This window comes from Mirounga leonina, unplaced genomic scaffold, assembly GCF_011800145.1.
Source record: "Mirounga leonina isolate KUSES-001 unplaced genomic scaffold, KU_Mleo_1.0 Mir_173, whole genome shotgun sequence".
NCBI lineage: Eukaryota > Metazoa > Chordata > Mammalia > Carnivora > Phocidae > Mirounga > Mirounga leonina.
In genome coordinates, this window is record NW_023270447.1 from 53,447,978 (window position 1) to 53,460,672 (window position 12,695).

Sequence of the window (12,695 nt, forward strand, 5' to 3'; positions counted from 1 at the left end):
AAATAAATGGGGAAGAAGGCACAGGCTCTTTCTTCAGAAGAATTACAACTCGTTAGTACAGAAGGAATGAGAGAGATTTAAAAATCATTAGACAAAAACCACAACAGTAATTATCACAAACAAGATCCACTGATGGCATATTGATATCTAAGATCAGTGAGCAAAAGTTTGAGAAGAAACAGGGTATTAGCAAAGTCTCAAAGTATCTTCCCCAAGATACTTATAAATTACAAAGGGAAAAATAGTAATTTTATGATGGAGAAATCTGGCAGACATCACCTTAGTCCAGTGATTAAGGTTAACATCACCAGTAATAAATTTACTGATATAATATATACCTCCCAATACAACCCACAGAGGAGGAAACAGCATCACTTCTGTGGTATTCTTCCAAAAATATATAATCTCAATCTAATCATGAGAAAACATCAAATATGCCCAAATTGAGAGACATGCTACAAAATAATACTCATCAAAAATGTCAAGGTTATAAATGTGCCTGGGTGGCTCAGTCGGTTAAGTGGCTGCCTTCAGCTCAGGTCATGATCCCAGGGTCCTCGGATTGAGCCCTGTGTCCAGCTCCCTGCTCAGCAGGGAGCCTTACTTCTCCCTCTCCCATTCCCTCTGCCTGTGCACTCTCTCTCTGTCAAATAAATAAAACCTTTAAAAAAACAAAAATTAATAAAAAAAGTCAAGGTCATGAAAGACAAGAAAAGAATAAGGAGGACCCCGGCTCCGTCCTCGAGCGAGGAGGTTGTGGCATCGGCTGGTTCCAGGCGTTTCGAGCTCCAGACAGGATGATCGAGGTTGTTTGCAACAACCGTCTAGGGAAGAAGGTCCGCATTAAGTGCAACACTGATGATAACATCGGGGACCTTAAGAAGCTGATCGCAGCCCAAACTGGCACCCATTGGAACAAGATCGTCCTGAAGAAGTGGTACACGATTTTTAAGGACCATGTGTCTCTGGGGGCTATGAAATCCATGATGGGATGAACCTGGAGCTTTATTACCAATAGAGCAGAATTCCTTCCCCTGGTCATGCCCTGCCTTACCCTCCCCTCCCCTCTTCCTTTCTTCCCCCCATCCCCTCCTCTCCCACCCTCACCCCCACACCGGTATGGATGCTTGTTTTTAAAAACTCATGTTAATAAAGTCTTAGAAGTTGCCAAAAAAATAAAGAATAAGGAACTGCCATAACTAAATGCAATGTGGGATCTTGAATTGAATCCTGAAACAGAAAAGGAACATTAGAGGGAAAATGAGCTCTGTGGTTTAGTTAAAAGTACTATACCAAATGAGTGAAAGATCCAGCTCAGGAATCAGAGCCTGAGCAAGATGTGGAGGGCCAACAATAGTCCCCCCTTATCGACAAGGGATATGTTCCAAGACACCCAGGATGTCTGAAACCATGGATAGTACCAAACCCTATATACACTGTGTTTTTTCCCATACATACCTATGATAAAGTTTATTTATAAATTAGTAAGAGATCACAGCAAGAGACTAACAATAATAAAATAGAACAATTATAATATACAATAAAAGTTATGTGAATGTGGTCTGTTCCTCACATACATCTGTGCCCTAAAAATATCTTAATGTACTATACTCACCCTTTTTGTGATGATGGGAGATGATAAAATATCTACGTGATGAGATGAAGTGAATTAATATAGGCATTGTGAAGTAGCATTAGGCAATACGTCAGAAGGATCATCTGCTTCCATAACTCAGTTAACCGTGGGTAACTGAAACCACAGAAAGCAAAACTCCACATGAGGCGGGACTACTGAACATCATACCAACACACAATGTGGCATGAGGCACCAAAGCCCAAAACATGATGAAGAGGGAATCTACAAAGTGGAGAAGAGCAGCATGAGGAGTCAGAATCCAAGAAAGGAGAAGAGGGAGTCCATGTTGCAGGGGACAGAATCAACCCGGCACAGGTTTCCAAGGCTGAGTGGAGTAAGGATGACATTCACACAAGGAAGTGGGTAATGATGGGAAACTAATTACATACAGAAGGATTGGCCAAATAAGTAAACATAACAAGGGTAAAGGTTTCTCACTTTAGGGGGTTGGAAAATAGTGCTACAAATATGGTAGGCGAGAAAACCAGAGTGATTTCTGGGGATAAGGTATTGATATGAACTCACAGTTTTCAATATATAAGTAAATAAATATGGACATGGATGCACATGTGTGTACACACACATGTATCTAACATGTATGTTTCTTTTTTTTTTTCTTTTTTTTTTTTTAAAGATTTTATTTATTTATTTGAGACAGAGAGAATGAGAGAGACAGAGAGCACGAGAGGGGGGAGGGCCAGAGGGAGAAGCAGGCTCCCTGCCGAGCAGGGAGCCCGATGTGGGACTCGATCCCGGGACTCCAGGATCATGACCTGAGCCGAAGGCAGTCACTTAACCAACTGAGCCACCCAGGCGCCCACTAACATGTATGTTTCTTAGCTATGAGAGGGCCTGGGTGCCATGACACCTAACAGCACGAATACACCTAACACTAGGTGTTGATTTCTAAATACCATTCTCCATTAAAAGATACCAGGGCTTCTTGGAAAAAGGATTGATTATGGAATAGGACGGAGAAGGGAGAAAATAAGCCTGGAACATCTTTTTTTTTGTGCCAGAAAGTAAGGAAGGAAATACTTCTTTGTGCCATAAAATAAGGAAATACTCAACAGAATTATAGGGACACGTCAAAAGAACACAGAAATCAGTTTAAAGGGAATTCTACTGGCCAAACTGAGGGCAATCTGGGCATTAAAATAAATGATGATAGTAAAGAATTATAGTCTGTTCAGTATAACAGGAAACCATATTACTACTGATATACATAAACTGAAAGTTCGATGAGGAATGGGATATTGGCATAGCTTCTAAATACTTCCCCACAAAATATTAAATAAGAAGGGAAAAAGATGAAATGTAACAACAAAGCCTGGCAATATCACCTTAATGAGATGATCAAAGTAAATATCATCAGTAGTGGGACAAACCCTGCAATAAGAACACAGAATCATTTCTGTGATCTTTGGGCCAAAGATACAATGTCAATCAAATCATGAAAAAACATCAGAAAAAAAAAAACTGGGGAACATTCTACAAAATAATTAGCCTATAACTTCTAAAATTGTCAAGATCAGGAGTACCTGGCTGGCTCAGTAGGTGAACATGTGACTCTTGGTCTCAGAGCTGTGGGGTCAAGCCCCATGTTGGATGTAGAGACTACTTAAAAATAAAATCTTTAAAAAAAGAAGTGCCAAGGTCATAAAAGTCAAGGAAAGACTGTGGAACCATTCTAGACTGAAAGAGACATGAAAACTAAATGTAAAATGTGACGCTGAACCAGATCCTGTTGCTATAAAGGACATTACTGGGACAACTGGAGAAATCTGAACAGAGTGGAGAAATCTGAACAGAGTCTAAGGATTAGAAGATACTAGTGCATCAATGTTAATTTCCTGATTTTAGTGGTTGTAAATAAGGAAAATTTCCTTATTTGCAGGAAATATAAAGCATTCAGGGATGATGGGACATTCATTTAGCAACTTATTCTCAATTTGGGGGGTTGTACTGTACTTGCAACTTTTCTCTAAGTATAAGATTGTTTCAAATTTTAAAAAATTATATTAAAAATTATGATAAATCAAAAAAGACATAAGTAAATGGAAATATCATTTCAAGGATTGGAAAATTCAATACTGCAACATATTAAAATTAACCTATAGATTAAATGCAACACAAATTAAAATTCCAAAAGGCATTTTTGGAATTTGTCAAGCTGATTCTAAAATACAAATACAAAATGGTACAAAAGATAAAGAATAGCAAAGGCTTTCTGGAAAAGATAGAAACATTCTTAGAGGGTTTACTCTCTCAAATATAAAGTCATATTATAAAGCTATAGTAATTAAGAAAATGTGGTTTTGGAGCAAGGATAAACAAACACACCAAGGAAACAGAATAGAGCCCAGAAACAGGCCCACTCATGTACACAGACACTTGATTTGTGATAAAAGTGGCACCAAAGAGCAGTAAGTAACAATCTTTCAATATGTGGTGCCAGGACAATATGGGGAAAAAAATAAAAACCTGACCCTACCTTGTACTACACACAAAAATTAATTCCAGGTGATTCCTTTATTCTTAACTGTGAAAGAACAACAAATTTTCCAGAAGGGAAAACAGGAGAATACCATCGTAATTTGGGAATAGAAAAAAGCTTCTTAAACAGGATACAGAACTCCTAATTATAAAGAAAATGACAGAGGGGCACCTGGGTGGCTCAGTCGTTAAGCGTCTGCCTTCGGCTCAGGTCATGATCCCAGGGTCCTGGGATCGAGCCCCGCATCAGGCTCCCTGCTCCACGGGAAGCCTGCTTCTCCCTCTCCCACCCCCTGCTTGTGTACCCTCTCTCGCTGTGTCTCTCTCTGTCAAATAAATAAATAAAATTTAAAAAAAAAGAAAGAAAATGACAGATAAATTTAACTACATCAAAGTTAAGAATTTTGGTTCATCAAAAAACACCATTTAGAGAATGTCATAGTAAGCCACTGTGACATATGGAGCAAGAACATGGACCCTAAGTCCAACCCTGAGCTTTGCTAGTTATTAACCATATAATTTGAAACAAGTTACTTAATCTTTTCTAAGCCTCAGTGTTCTCATTTGTAAAATGACAGTAACAGTATCTACCACATAGGGTTATTGCAGAGATTGAGTTAATACAAATACACACTTAGGTAAATGTACATAAGGTAAGTGCTCGATAAGCATTCAACTTTTTTTTTTTTTTTTTTAAGCATTCAACTATTATTACTGCTGAGCATTTATTATGACCTGGCCCTGATTTCAAGGAGCTCAAAATGAGAGATTTGTATTTAGCTGTATAAATACATGGCTTATACCACCACCAAAGGAAGTGAATAAAAAATCAGGGAAGTGCTCCTTGAGGAGTTAGATCATAAAGAGTAGAATTAGGGGCGCCTGGGTGGCTCAGTCGTTAAGCATCTGCCTTCGGCTCAGGTCATGATCCCAGGGTCCTGGGATCGAGCCCCGCGTCAGGCTCCCTACTCGGCAGGAAGCCTGCTTCTTCCTCTCCCACTCCCCCTGCTTGTGTTCCCTCTCTCGCTGTGTCTCTCTCTGTCAAATAAATAAAATCTTTTTTTTTAAAAAAGAGTAGAATTAGTTTGTCAAGTAGAGAAGGATAAGGACATCTTGAAAGAGAAAAGAACACTAACAATGACACTGAGACATGAAAAAAGGTGTATTTGGGAAACTGGTTTGAATGTGTCTAGAATATTGGACTGATTTGGGGAGGAGGAAATGGCAAAAGATTAGGATCCCAGCCCAAGGAGCGTAAATGGACCTTATCTTTTTTTTTTTTAAGATTTTTTTATTTATTCATTCGAGACACAGAGATACAGAGCGAAGGAGAGAGAGCGAGAGAGCGAGCGAGCATGAGCAGGGGGAGAAGCAGAGGGAGGGGGAGAAGCAGACTCCCCGCTAAGCAGGGAGCCCGATGCGGGGCTCGATCCCAGGCTCGATCCCAGAACCCTGGGATCATGACCTGAGCTGAAGGCAGACGCTTAACCATCTGAGCCACGCAGGCGCCCCAAATGGACTTTATCTTTAAGACAACGGAAAGCCCTTAAAATGTTCAAGCATGAGAATGACATGGTCTAATCTGCATATCGGGAACATCAATCTGGTAGTGCTGTGGAGAATGAAAAATGGGGAAAAACTGGATGTGGCCACACCAGTTAGGAAATGGTTGTAACAGTAAGGGCTGAAATGACAACAGGTGCCATGTTCACTGCATCAGGCCACCTAATGGCAATCATCTTTAAATCTGCCACCCCCCTTGGGCGCCTGGGTGGCTCAGTTGGTTAAGCGACTGCCTTCGGCTCAGGTCATGATCCTGGAGTCCCTGGATCGAGTCCCGCATCGGGCTCCCTGCTCGGCGGGGAGTCTGCTTCTCCCTCTCCCACTCCCCGTTTGTGTTCCCTCTCTCGCTGTGTCTTTCTCTGTCAAATAAATAAATAAAATCTTAAAAAAAAAAAAATTCTGCCACCCCTCAAAAATGAAATCAGATAGGGGCGCCTGGGTGGCTCAGTCGTTAAGCGTCTGCCTTCAGCTCGGGTCATGATCTCAGGGTCCTGGGATCGAGCCCCACATCGGGCTCCCTGCTCCGCAGGAGGCCTGCTTCTCCCTCTCCCACTCCCCCTGCTTGTGTTCCCTCTCTCGCTGTGTCTCTGTCAAATAAATAAATAAAATCTTAAAAAAAAAAAATGAAATCAGATATAAGGTTCATCAGATTCTTCCTTGATATATTCCCTCTCTATATCCCTTCTTTCACTTCCTACTGACTACATGCTGGTTCAAGAACTCATGTAGTCTTATGTCTGTAAACAAAATATCATCACAAATACAGTTACATGAGCTATACTCTGCTACCTCCAATGCAGCCTGCACACCTCAGACTGAGCTTATATTGAAATGCTATTTCTATAAAAAACCTCAACATTCTACCATATCCTATGGAATTCATATAACCTTCCTGTTTAGCAATAAAATCCCTCTACATCTTCCATTTCATGCTTTACAGGAACCAAAATATCTTCTCAATGACCTCTAAATACTCTAAATTATCTTCCTGTTCATGAAATACTTTGTCCCTCCTTTAACCTTAACATTGACTCTACCCTTCTTCCCATTTATCTAAATCCCACATGCCTCAGAAGAAGTCCTAGTTCTCCTCCAGGAAGCCTTACGAAACTAGTCCAACAGCAGTACTCTCTTTCACCTTCAAACTCCTAGAGGACTTATAAATGTGAATGCATCATCCAATTATTCTTCGATCAAGTATTTACTGGCAATCTGTAAAATTTAATCTTATAGTCCCCCCACACTGTTATTTACACTTTTCATGTGTTTAAGTTTCATCTCTAAGGTTTTAGGTTTTCTGATAATATTAACCATAGTGTTTACCACAGTGTTAGATCTATCCATCCATCCTCCTATCCATCCAACATTTATTGAGTAGCTATTGTGTACCAAGTACTGTTTAGAAACTGGGGATATAGACCCAGTCCATCTATACAGAACATACACTCAAGTGACAGGGAGAAACATTTGCAAACTGACAACTGCTACTCATCAGAACGACTGAGTAAATCAGTGTAAGCAGAGTTCAAGAACCTATCCCAAGGGGTGTATGTTTATGGAGATGAATTCAGGGAAGCCTTCTGAAGCAAGGAGATTAAAGTCGAGTTTTTAAAAGTAACAATTAGAGGCAAAGGTGTGAGTGTGCGTGTGTGGTGGAGGGAGTGGAGAAAGGAAGGAGAGGAAGGTTTGGAGAAGAAGAGGGAGAAGGGATATGTGGCAGGGGAGGCACTGACAAGGGAGGCATTCAAAGGTAAAGAGGACAGAATAAGCAAAGGTAACCATGTGGCAAATTACTGTATGAGAATATAGAACTAAAATTCAGAAAATATAGCCCAGGGGTGCCTGGGTGGTTCAGTCGGTTAAGTGTCTGCCTTCAGCTCAGGTCATGATCCCAGGGTCCTGGGATCAAGACCTGTGTGGGACTACCTGCTCAGCGGGAAGTCAGCTTCTCCTTGTTCCTCTACCCCTCCCCACTCTCCTGCTCTCTCCCTCGCTCTCTCAAATAAATCAATAAAATCTTTCTAAAAAGAAAATATAGCCATTGCTTTGCTACTTTTTTCTAGTGTTGACCTTAGCAAGTCACATATACCATGTGAATACTCATTTTAGCATCTTCAAATTGGAGGCTTACTGGCATAAAGATGAGCATATAGACCAATGGAAAAGAACAGAGAGCCCAAAAATAAACCCTGGCATGTGTGGCCAAATGATTTTTGACAAGAGTGCCAAGACTACACAATGGAGAAAAGTCAGTCTCTTCAACAAATGGTGCTGGGATAACTGGATACCCACATTCTAAAGAATAAATCTGGACTCTTACCTTACACCATATGTAAAAATTAACACACAAGATTAAATGTAAGACCTAAAACTATTAAACTAGAAGAAAACAGAAAGCGAAAGCTTCAGAACACTGGATTTGGCAAGGAATTCTTGGATATGACACCAAAAACACAGGCAACAAAATGAAAAAAAAAAAAATAGACAAATTGAACTACAACAAACTTAAAAATTTCTGTGCAAAGGAAACAATTGAAAGAAAAAAAGCAACCTACAGAATTAGAGAAAATAATTGCAAATCATATATCTGATAAGAGGCTAACATCCAGAATATATAAGAACATCTATAACTCAACATAAAAACTCAATTAAAAAATGGACCAGGGACTTGACTAGACATTTCTCCAAATAAGACATATAAGTACTGTCCAATCAGCACATGAAAGGATACTTAGCATCACTAATCATTAAGGAAATTCAGGCCAAAACTACAATGAGATCTCACCTCACACCTATCAGGATGGCCATTATCAAAAGAACAAATAATTAAGAACTGATGAGGATGCAAAGAAGTTGGAATCCTTGTGCCCTGTTGGTGGGAATATAAAATGGCAGAGCCATTATGGAAAACAGTATGAAGGTTCCTCAGAAAATTAAAAATAGAATTACCACATGATCTAGTAATTCCACTTCTGAGTATTTATCCAAAAGAACTCAAAGTAGAATCTCAAAGAGATACTTGCACATCCACAACACATTATTCACAAGAGCAAAAAGGTGGATGCAACCCGCCTGTCATTGACAGATGACTGAATATAGAAAATGTAGAATGCACATGCAATGGAATATTATGCAGCTTTTAAAAAGGAGGAAGTCTTATCACAAGCTACCACATGGATGAACCTCGAGGACATTATGCTAAGCAAATTAAGCCAGTCACAAAGGGACAAATACTGTATGATTTTACTCATGTGAAATATCCAAAGTAGTCAAAATAATAGAAACAGGAAGTAAAAATGTGGTTACCAAGAGTTAGGGAGAAGGGGGGTAGTTAGTATTTAGCAGGTATAGAGTCTCAGTGTCAAAAGACAAAAAAGTTACAGAGATTTGTTACACAACAATGAATATACTGAACACTACTAAACTGTACACTTAAAATGATTAAGATAAATTTAATGTTATGTGTTTATGATAATTAAAAATAAAATTGGAAGCTTAGACTAAATCATCCATTCTAGCTGAAAATTCAATATTCTATTATTCTGACTAACCTGGCTCACCTTCTCCCATTCTCCCATGAGTCAGTAAACAAATCTCTACCCTACTGGATCTAATAGGAAAAATATCTTTGTGTATACAAAGAACCAGTAAGATGTCTGGTTATTATTCAACAATAAATTATTTATTTGTATGAAACATAAAGTTATAGTAATGATCCACACAATTCACAAATCATCTGCAAAGGCAGTTCTTCTCTAAAAGTGAAATTAAAGCTACACTATTTCTGAGTGAATCCCTGCTAAAAGGGCCCTAAATTTAATAAATTACTTAAAACAACTTGTAAATAGTGCATTATTTTCCCCAAATATGTAAAGATAGGTTACTCTTCCTCTTTTTAAAGTTTATGTTTTAGTAATCTCTACACCCAGCATGGGACTTGAAACCATGACCCCGAGATCAAGAGTCAAATGCTCCTCTGACTGAGCCAGCCAAGGCGCCCCAACTCTTCCTCTTTTTATAATATTATTTAAACATTCAGTTTATCTCTAAAATTTCTTCTCTAGCATCTATGCCTCCTCTTCATTACATTTTTCAAACTCTTTCCATTCACTGAGCTAGTAGGTTACAAATTTTGTGTGGCTATGACCCACAATAAGAAATACATTTTGGGGCACCTGGGTGGATCAGCTGGTTAAGTATCTGACTTGATTGTGGCTCAGGTCATGATCTCAGGGTCGTGAGATTGAGCCCAGCATCATGCCATGTGCTCAGCGGGGAGTCAGCTTGAGATTCTCTCTCTCCCTCTCCCTCTGCCCCTCCCCACTCTTACTCTCTCTCTAAAAAATTAAGTAAATCTTAAAAAAAAATTTTATACCCATGACCCAGTTCACAAATACATATACACATATATGTGTACATATGCATATAAAACAAACATTAGTTTCACAAAACAATGTCTGCTCTAACCACATGCCATACACATTGATATTCCCTCTGTGTTATACCTCACTTTTTAAAAAATGCTGATCTCCACAGTTTGGAAAACACTGCCTTAAGCCACCCAATGTCCCACAAAGCTACTGCTTTCCAGCGTGTTTTAGGCAGTGTACTGTAAAAGCTAAGAAGGTTGGCTCTGATACCTATTTTTGCCCTTATTCAGCCAGACCTTGAGCAAGTTACTTAAACTCTCTAAGGTTTACTTTTCTCATATGTAATCTAAGTATGATGATATTACCTATGGAATGATAATAGTAGCCAGACCTTATAAGGCTGTTGTAACATTTAAATAAAATTATTAATCTGTACAATATTTATCAGTGTCTGACATATACTAAAATATCAATATATTATTATAACAAATAGCCTCAAGAGAAAAATTCTATTAATAATCTAATAAATGATTAGCCAGAGTAAATGAATAGGGAAGGGATCACTGGTAACTCCTCTAATTCCTAATAATGCCTAGCTTATACAGAAACAATATAAGGTGCACAAAAAGAAAAACAATATTAATTCAATAAATAAAATACTTACATTTTCAGGATTCTATAATCTTCGCTCTTTATTACATATCTATTCACATTTCCTACATTATAGATATTAGAAGTAGATTTTTTTTTTTTGAAGTAGATTTTAAGACAAGTTTCCAAAACTCCTATACTTTGCCATTCCTGATGCACTGCTTAGGAATCTGTCCTCTTACCCTCACATTTTCTTCTCCATTAAGGCGTATGACAACTGTGAATACATTACTGCCTATTTGCAAAAGGAAGGGGTGATTTGTATGTTTTGTAACCGAAGTAAAAAGAAAAATTAGACTTCTTCTAAGGTCTCATCTTCTCTGCAAGTTATTGTGAAATAAAAACATTACATAAAAACATGTTTACAAGAGGAGGAGCAAGATGGCAGAGGAGTAAGAGACCTAAACTTAGTCTGGTGTCAGGAATTCAGCTAGATAGTTATCAAACCATTCGGAACACCTACGAACTCAACAGGAGATCAAAGAATAGAATAGCAGCAACTCTCTGAACAGAAAAGCAACCACTTTCTGGGAGGTAGGACATGTGGAGAAGTGAATCCGGGGCGATATACAGGAAGAAAGACTGTGGGGGGAGGGAGCCTCCCTCAGCTGGCTACCAGCAAGTGACAGAGCAGCGGAGCACAAAATCGGAACTTTAGAAGTCAGCTCCACTGAGGGACATTGCTCCAGTGGCTAAGTGGGGGGGGGGGGGGGGGGGGGGGGGCCTCACTGGGACAGTGTGGTCTCAGGACCCTCGGGGTCACAGAAAGACCAGGGGTGCCTGAGTGTAGCAGAGCTCCCAGGTATCAGAGTGGGGAAGCTGGCTGCAAAGACGGAACCGAGAAGTGGGCTCTTAGCTCCGGGTTGCCATAAACCATGATCCATGGCACAGTCGGGCCACTGCTCTTCCAGCAGGGACCCAACAAGCAGCAGATCCTGGGAGACTGCCCTTCCTCCCCCAGGAGGAGTGGCACGGGAGCACACCACAGGAATCTGCTGGGTTTGGAGACTCCAAACGGGGTTGTGTGCCAGAGATAGAAACGCTCAGTCACAGGCCAGGTGAGTACGGAGTGCAGCCAGAAACCAGGGAGACAGGAGGGATTGACTGCTTTTCTCTGGCGGCACACTGAGGAGTGGGGTCCTCAGTTCTTGGGTCCTCCGGGGTGGAGACTGGGAGGCTGCCATTTTCACTCTTGTCCTCCAAAGCTGTACAGAAAGTCTGCAGGGAACAAAAGCTACCGAGAGCAAACCTGAGCAGATTACTTAGCCTGGCTCCCGGCAAGGGTGGAGCAGTTCCGCCTCCCGCAAAGACATTTGAGAACCACTGCAACAGGCCCCTCCCCCAGAAGATCAGCAAGAACAGCCAGCCAAGACCAAGTTTACTGATCAATGAGAACGGCAAAATTCCGGCACTAGGGGAATACAGCACACAGAATTCATGGCTTTTTTCCCCATGATTCTTTAGTCTTTCAAAGTTAATTTTTTTAATTTCCTTTTTTTTTCTTTTTCTATTTTTTTTTGAATTTTTCTTTTTCCCTTTTTCAACCAATATCTTATCAATCCCTTTTTCTAAAATCTTTTTTACTTTTCATTTTTAGAGTCATATTCTATCCTTCATAGTAGTTAACCTTATTTTTGGTATAAATATATAAGTTGTTCTCTCTTTAAAATTTTGGGATACAGTTTCTTCTAACAGACCAAAATATACCCTAAATCTCTAGTGTATGGCTTTGTTCTAGTCTCCTGCCTGATCACATTCTCTCCCTTTTTTTTTTAATTTCTCTTTTCTTTTTTCAGACAACTTCTTATCAATTCCTTTTATAAAATCTTTTATAATTTTCATCTTTACAGTCATATTCCATCCCTTCACTGTATTCACCCTTATTTTTGCACATATAGAAGTTTTTCTTTCTTTAAAATTTTGGGAGGCAGTTTCTTCTAACAGACCAAAATATGCCCAAAATCTGTGTGGCACTGATC

At 39.6% G+C, this 12,695-nt stretch overlaps 1 protein-coding gene and 1 pseudogene across 7 annotated transcripts in view; one reads left to right on the forward strand and one right to left on the reverse strand.

The window, feature by feature from the left end:
* Window positions 1–12,695, reverse strand: part of OSBPL9 (oxysterol binding protein like 9) — a 186,685-nt gene that overhangs the window by 90,416 nt on the left and 83,574 nt on the right. The gene's annotated exons all lie outside the window — the stretch shown is intronic.
* On the forward strand, window positions 738–1,057 carry LOC118019419 (annotated as a pseudogene).